The sequence below is a fragment of the Loxodonta africana genome, chromosome 2 (genome assembly GCF_030014295.1).
Source record: "Loxodonta africana isolate mLoxAfr1 chromosome 2, mLoxAfr1.hap2, whole genome shotgun sequence".
Lineage (NCBI taxonomy): Eukaryota > Metazoa > Chordata > Mammalia > Proboscidea > Elephantidae > Loxodonta > Loxodonta africana.
The window spans coordinates 176,713,871-176,721,398 of record NC_087343.1 but is presented as its reverse complement, the minus strand read 5'-3'; positions in this window follow the sequence as shown (position 1 = coordinate 176,721,398).

Genomic DNA, 7,528 nt, shown 5'->3' with positions numbered 1-7,528 from the left:
TCCTATAAGGCTGCTATGAGTCGGAACCGACTCAACAGCAACAGGTTTGGTTGGTTGGTACCTTGGAGGATGATTGTGAATATAAAATGACAAAATGCATTCAAAGCAATTAGCACAGTGCTTGTCACCTATTAAGACCTCAGAATAGTCACCTATTATTAGATACCCTGAAAAGGTCACTCACAGAGGACCTGAGTAGTCAATGTCAAGTACTAGATAATTGGCAGAAACAAGCAGCATACTAGGAATTATGAAGTGGGAGAGGCCGAGCGGAAGCTGGTCTTGGAAGGGAAGGAATTGAGCCAGTCATGAGAGACTAACAGGCAGGATTTTGATGATTGAAATAAAGTAGTAACTGCTACATGAAAAAAAAAAAAAAGAAGTCCTTGACAACTTCAGTCTTCATTTATCATGATGCTGCTTGCTTATTGGTTCAGTTGTTAGGATTTTCATTTTCTTTATGTTGAAACGTAATCCATACTGAAGGCTGTAGTCTTTGATCTTCATCAGTAAGCACTTCAAGTCCTCTTTGTTTTCAGCAAGGACGGTTGTGTCATCTGCATAATGCAGGTTGTTAATGAGTCCTCCTCCAATCCTGATGCTATGTTCTTCTTTATGTAGTCCAGCTTCATGGATTATTTGTTTAGCTTACAAATTGAGTAGGTATGGTGAAAGGACACAACCCTGATGCACACCTTTCCTGATTTTAAGCCAGGCAGTATCCCCTTGTTCTGAAGGGAGAAAAGCCGGGGAAAGGGGCTAATGGTAATGGAAAATTATAACTGATTAAGGGTAAGATTGTACAACCAAGGATTGAAATTCCTATCAAGAAGCTGTATATCAAGGTGGAGCCAACATTGTCCTACAGACAGAAGCACCACGTCGTCCCTCTACGGCAAAGACCCCAAAAACTAAGTAAAACAGAGACAAACATCAATCCTGGAACCCTAAGCATCAAATGAAGAGATAAAGAACTCAGACAAGCAGCAAATGGAAGAAGAAACTGACAGAAAACAGCGAGGAGAGATATGTGCAGAGGTCCCTTATCAGCTAACGCAGCATGGATTCGCCATCTGGGACTACTGTCAGAGATTGGTGGGCAGGGAGCACCGGAAAGCAGCTTCACAGAGCTCCTAGCAGGAGACAGAGCACTCAGTAACTAGTGATATATGCTTTCCGAGCCCCCACCCTTCTTCCCTGTCCCAGGCCACCGCTGCTTTCTGCCAACCACAGTCTCTTGGCTGGGAGGCACCATGCCACTTAGATTTGCCCTGCCCACACTGGCCAGTGCCATCAGTGCCGTTTGTTTGTTGCTGGTCTTGCTTTTTTCCACTTCTTTTGGCTTCCTCCCTGTCTCTCACCACCTCCCCCTCCTTTTTCTCGAACACCTGGCTCTGTGTGCCAGCTTTGCTTCCTCTTGAAAGGCTGTGAAGCACTGCTCAGCTGGGGAACTGCTTCCCTGGACCGTGCCACCGTGCTGGTGGGATTCCTGAGGCCTTTGTTTTGTTTTGTTGTGTTTGTTTTCCTTTTCTTTTCCCAGATTGGGAGCCCCATCTAGCCACGCTGTACTGCCTGGCTTGGGAGCCACTTCCTTGGTTTGCACAGCCACTCCACTGGGATCCCAGGGGGCATTTCCTTTTGTTTTGTCCTGTTTGCTCATTTGTTTTCTTTTTCTTTTCATGACTTGGGAGCCCCTTCTAACCAGGCTGTACTGTGCAGTCTGGGAGCCACTTCCGAATCTTTGCAGCCACACCAGTAGGATCGCTGGGGGCTTTTCTTTTTCCCCCCTTTTTGTTTTTCTCCATTTCTCAGTTTCTCATCTCTCCACTCCAATGACAAGCTCTCTTAGCACTCTTTTTTTGTTGTTTCTTTTTTATTTGTTTGTCTTTGGCTCTTGTTTCTCTCTCCTGTCCTACATTCATTTTAGCTCCACACATCACAACCTCCTCCCATGCACTGAACATCACATCTCCGACCAGCATAGGTACAGCCTACTGGAACCTGCCCTGCACTGATTCCCGGCCCACCCTGTCAGCTCTAGTATGTGCCACAAAAAACCCATCCCAGCCCCTCCCTTCAGCTGGACCAGCCCTGCTGCATCATAGCTGAATGACCAGCCTTGTCCACTGGACATGGAGGTGAAAAGTATCATGCCCACAGACGAGCAAGCAAGCAACAAAGAATGCATACCCTGCCTGCTCAGACATAATCAAATAAAACAAAAAACAAACAAATCTACAATCAATAAATGAAGAAAATAACTACTGAGTGTCCCGAAGACAGCAGACAATGTCAAAACATATTTTTTAAAAAGGGCAGAATGGTTCCGGTAGGCATCTAAAATAAAACACCAGATGACCTTCCAGTAGAAGAAAAGGCACTAGAACTACATGACAGGGAATTCTAATCTCTAATATTCAGAACTATCTGAGAGTTGAAGTAAAAAGCAGACAAAAATGAGGAAAAAATAGACAAATTCATGGAAAGGGCAGACAAATTCATGGAAAATACAGACAAAAAATGGAAGAATTCAGGGAAATAACACAGGAACAAAAAGGCAAAATAAATTCACAACTAGAAATCATATAAAAACAACAATTAGAAATCCAAAAGATAAACAAGATTTCAGAAATGGGCACTATCATAGAAGGGCTGAGGAGTAGGTTTGAAACAATGGAAGACAGGATCAGCAAAATTGAAGACAAACACTAGATACCACTTTGTTTGAGGGCAAATCAGAAAAAAGAGTAAAGAAAAATGAAGAAACCCTGAACATTACATAGGATACGATCAAAAGTAAAAATCTGCAAGTGATCAGAGTTCCAGAAAAGGGGGAGAAAACGGAAAACACAGAGAGGATCATTGAAGAACTGCTGATGGGAAACTTCCCTAATATCATGAAAGATGAAAAGCTGACCATTCAAGAAGCTCAACGAACCCCATATAGGATAGGCCCCAGAAGAAAATCACCAGGGCATATCATATTCACACTTGCAAAAACCAAAGACAAAGAAAGAACCCTGAGAGTAGCTTGAGAAAAACGAAAAGTCACATACAGAGGAGAAACAATAAGACTGACCTCTGATTATTCAGCAGAAACCACGCAGGCAAGAAGGCAATGGGATAACATATATAAAACCTTAAAAGAAAAAAAATTTCAACCAAGAATATATCCTGCGAAACTCTCATTCAAATATGATGGTGATATTAGGACATTTCCAGATAAACAGAAATGAAGGAAATATGTAAAAAAAAAACAACAAACCAAACTTAAAAGAATTATTAAAAGGAGTCCTTCAGTTTGAGAACAAACAACATCAGATGACAGCGTGAATCTAGAATGCAAGATTGCACCAGCCAGATATCAACCTAGGAAATGAACTCTCAAGGACTGTACAAAACCAAAAGATTTACAAGAGGGGACCAGAGAGATTACTCTGTAAAACAACATCATCAAAACAATAAAAGAGGGAATAAATGGTATAGATATAGAACTTTCTAATGGACAGGAAGCCAAGGCAATACCAAGTGAAAAAGACTGGTTCAAACCTAGGAAGATAAGGTTAAATTTCAAGGTAACCACAAGGTTAACAAATGTGCTCATCGAAATAAAGAAGAAAAACATAAAGTCTCAGTAAAAGCACGCGCTACAAAAACAAAAGAAATGAAAAAAAAGAAACCCCACAAACAAAAGGAATTCAGCACAGAAGAGTAAGAGGAACAAAGAAAACGTCAGCACCACAAAAAAAAGCAATACAAAATGATAGCAATAAACTCACGCCTATCAATAATTATAATGAATGTAAATGGCCTAAATGCACCCATAAAGAGAAAGAGAGACAGAATGGATTAAAAAAAACAAGATCCATCAATATGCTGTGTGTAAGAGACATACCTCAGAAACAAAGACATAAATTTATTGAAAATCAAAGGCTGGAAAAAAATATGTCAAGCTAACAGCTACCAAAAAAGAACAGAAGCAATACTAGTCTCAGATAAAATAGATTTCAAAACAAAATCTACAATAAAAGACAAAGAAGGATGCTATATAGTGATAAAATGGACAATCCATCATGAAGACATAACCATAATAAACATCTACATACCCAATGACAAGACTCCAAAATACATAAAGCAAACTCTAACAGCACTGAAAAGAGAAATTGACAGTTCCACAATAACAGTAGGAGACTTCAACACATCACTCTCAGTAAAGGACAGAATATCTAGAAAGAAACTTGAAAAAGATACAGAACAGCTAAAGGGCACAATCGGCCAACTTGACCTCATAGACATATATAGAACACTCCACCCAACAGCTGCAAAGTATACATTCTTTTCCAATGAACATGGAACATTCTCCAGAATAGGCCACATCTTAGGCCACAGAGCAACCCTCAACAATATCCAAAACATTCTGATAATACAAAGTATCTTCTCTGACCACAATGCCATCGAGGTAGAAATTAACAACAGGAGACCAAGGGGGAAAAAAAAATCAATCACATGGACGCTGAATAACACCCAGCTTAAAAACACTGGGTAATGGAAGAAATCAGAGATGAATCAAAAAATTCCTAGAATCAAATGAGAATGAAAACACATCATACCAAAACCTTTGAGACACAGCAAAGGCAGTCCTCAGAGGTCAATTTATAGCAATAGATGCACACATCAAAAAAGAAGAAAGGGACAAAATCAAAGCATTAGCTATACAACTCAAACAAATACAAAGACAACAGCAAAAAAAAGCCCACAGGCACCAAATAAAGGAAATAATAAAGATCAGAGCAGAAATAAATGAAATAGAGAATAGAAAAACAATAGAATCAACAAAACCAAAAGTTGGCTCTTTGAAAGGACTGACAAAATTGACAAACCGCTGGCCAAACTGGCAAAAGAAAAACATGACAGGACACAAATAATCCAAATAAGAAATAAAATGGGAGACATTACAACAGACCCAACAAAAATGAAAAGGATCATAACAGAGTATTATGAAAACCTATACTTCAACAAATTTGAAAACCTAAAGGAAATGGACAACCTTCTAGAAACACATTACCTACCCAAACTAACACAAAACAATGTTGAAAATTTTAACAGACCTGTAACAAGAGAGGAGATTGAAAAGGTAATTAAAAAAATAACTCCCAATGAAAAAAGGCCCTGGCCCAGAAGTCTTCACTGGAGCATTCTACCAAACATTGAGAGAAGACCTTACACCAGTACTACTCAAACTATTTCAGAACAAAGAAAGGAATCAATACTTCAGAATTCACTCCATGAAGTCAGCATAACCCTGATACCAAAACCAGGCAAAGACACCACAAAAAAAGAAAATTACACACCAATATCTCTCATGAATATAGACGCAAAAATTCTCAACAAAATTCTAGCCAACAGAGTTCAACATCACATCAAAAAAATAATTCACCATGACCAAGTGGAATGCATACCAGGTGTGCAAGAATGGTTCGACATTAGAAAATCAATCAATGTAATCTACCACATAAATAAAAGGAAAGAAAAGAATCACATGATCATCTCAATCGATGCAGAAAAGGCATTCGACAAAGTCCAACACCCACTCCTGATAAAAACTCTCAATAAAATAGGTATAAAGGGGAAATTTCTCGACATAATAAAGGGTATCTGTGCAAAACCACCAGCCAACATCTTTCAGAGAGGCTGAAAACATTCCGCTTGAGAACAGGAACAAGACAAGGATGCCCTTTATCACCACTCCTATTTAACATTGTGTTGGAAGTTCTAGCTAGGGCAAAAAGGCAAGAAAAAGAAATAAAGGACATCCAAATTGGTAATGAAGACGTTAAACTGCCCCTATTTGCAGATGATATGATACTATACATAGAAAACCCAAAAGACTCCTTGAGAAAACTACTGGAACTAATAGAAAGATTCAGCAGAGTACCAGGATACGAGATAAACATACAAAAATTAGTTGGATTCCTATACACCGATAAAAAGAACAGTGAAAAGGAAATCAGGAAAACAATACCATTTATAATAGCCCCTAAAAAAATAAAATACTTAGGAATAAATCTAACTAGGGATGTAAAAGACCTATGCAAAGAAAACTACAAAACACTACTGCAAGAAACTGAAAGAGAGATTCGTAAAGGGAAAAACATACTGTGGTCATGGATAGGTAGACTCAACATTGTGAAAATGACAACTCTACCCAAAGCAATTTACAAATACAATTTAATCCCAATCCAAATACCAACAACATTCTTTAAGGAGATGAAAAAACTAATCATTAACTTTATATGGAAAGGGAAGAAGCCCCGGATAAGTAAAGCACTGTTGGAGAAGAAGACTAAAGTAGGAGGACTAGCACTACCTGACTGCAGAACCTACCATACAGCTACGGTAGACAAAACAGCCTGCTACTGGTACAGTGACAGATACATTGACCAATGGACAGACTTAAGAACCCAGATGTAAATCCATCTACGTATGGTCACCTGATCTTCAACAAGAGCTTGACATCCATCAAACAGGGAAAAGACAGTCTTTTGAAGAAATGGTGCTGGTAAATTGGATGTCCGTCTGCAAAAAAATGAAACAGGACCCATACCTCACACCATACACAAAAACTAACTCAAAATGAATCAAAGACCTAAATATAAAGCCAAAAAATATAAAGTTCATAGAAGGAAAAACAGGGTCAACGCTACAGCCCCTAATACACGGCATTAGCAGGATTCAAACCATAACCAACAACACACAAACTCCAGAAGATAAGCCAGATAACTGGGATCTTCTAAAAATTAAACACCTATGCTCATCAAAGGGCTTGACCAGAAGAGTAAAAAGAGAACCTACAGACTAGGGAAAAAAATTTGGCTATTACAAATCAGGCAAAGTTCTAATCTCTGAGATCTACAGGAAAACCCAACACCTCTACAACAAAAAGACAAATAATCCAATTAAAAAACGGGCAAAGGAAATGAACAGACACTTCACCAAAGAAGACATTCAAGCAGCCAACAGACACATGAGGAAATGCTCGCGATCACTAGCCATTAGAGAAATGCCAATCAAAACCACAATGAGACACCACCTTGCCCCCGCATTACTGGCAGGAATCAAAAAAACAGGAAATAACAAATATTGAAAAGGCTGCGGAGAGCTTGGAACTCTTATGCAGTGTGGGTGGGAATGCAAAATGATACAACCATTTTGGAAAATGATATGGCACTTCCTTAGAAAGCTAGAAATAGAAATACCCTATGATCCAGCGATCCCACTCCTAGGAATATATCCTAGAGAAATAAGAGCCATCACACGAATAGACAGATGCACACCCATGTTCATTGTGGCATTGTTCACAATACCAAAAGATGGAAACAACCTAGATGCCCATCAACAGATGAATGGATAAGCAAACTATGGTACATACACACAATGGTACAAACTATGGTATATACATACACAGCAATAAAGAACAATAATGAATCTGCAAAGCATCTCATAACATGGATGAACCTGGAGGGCATTA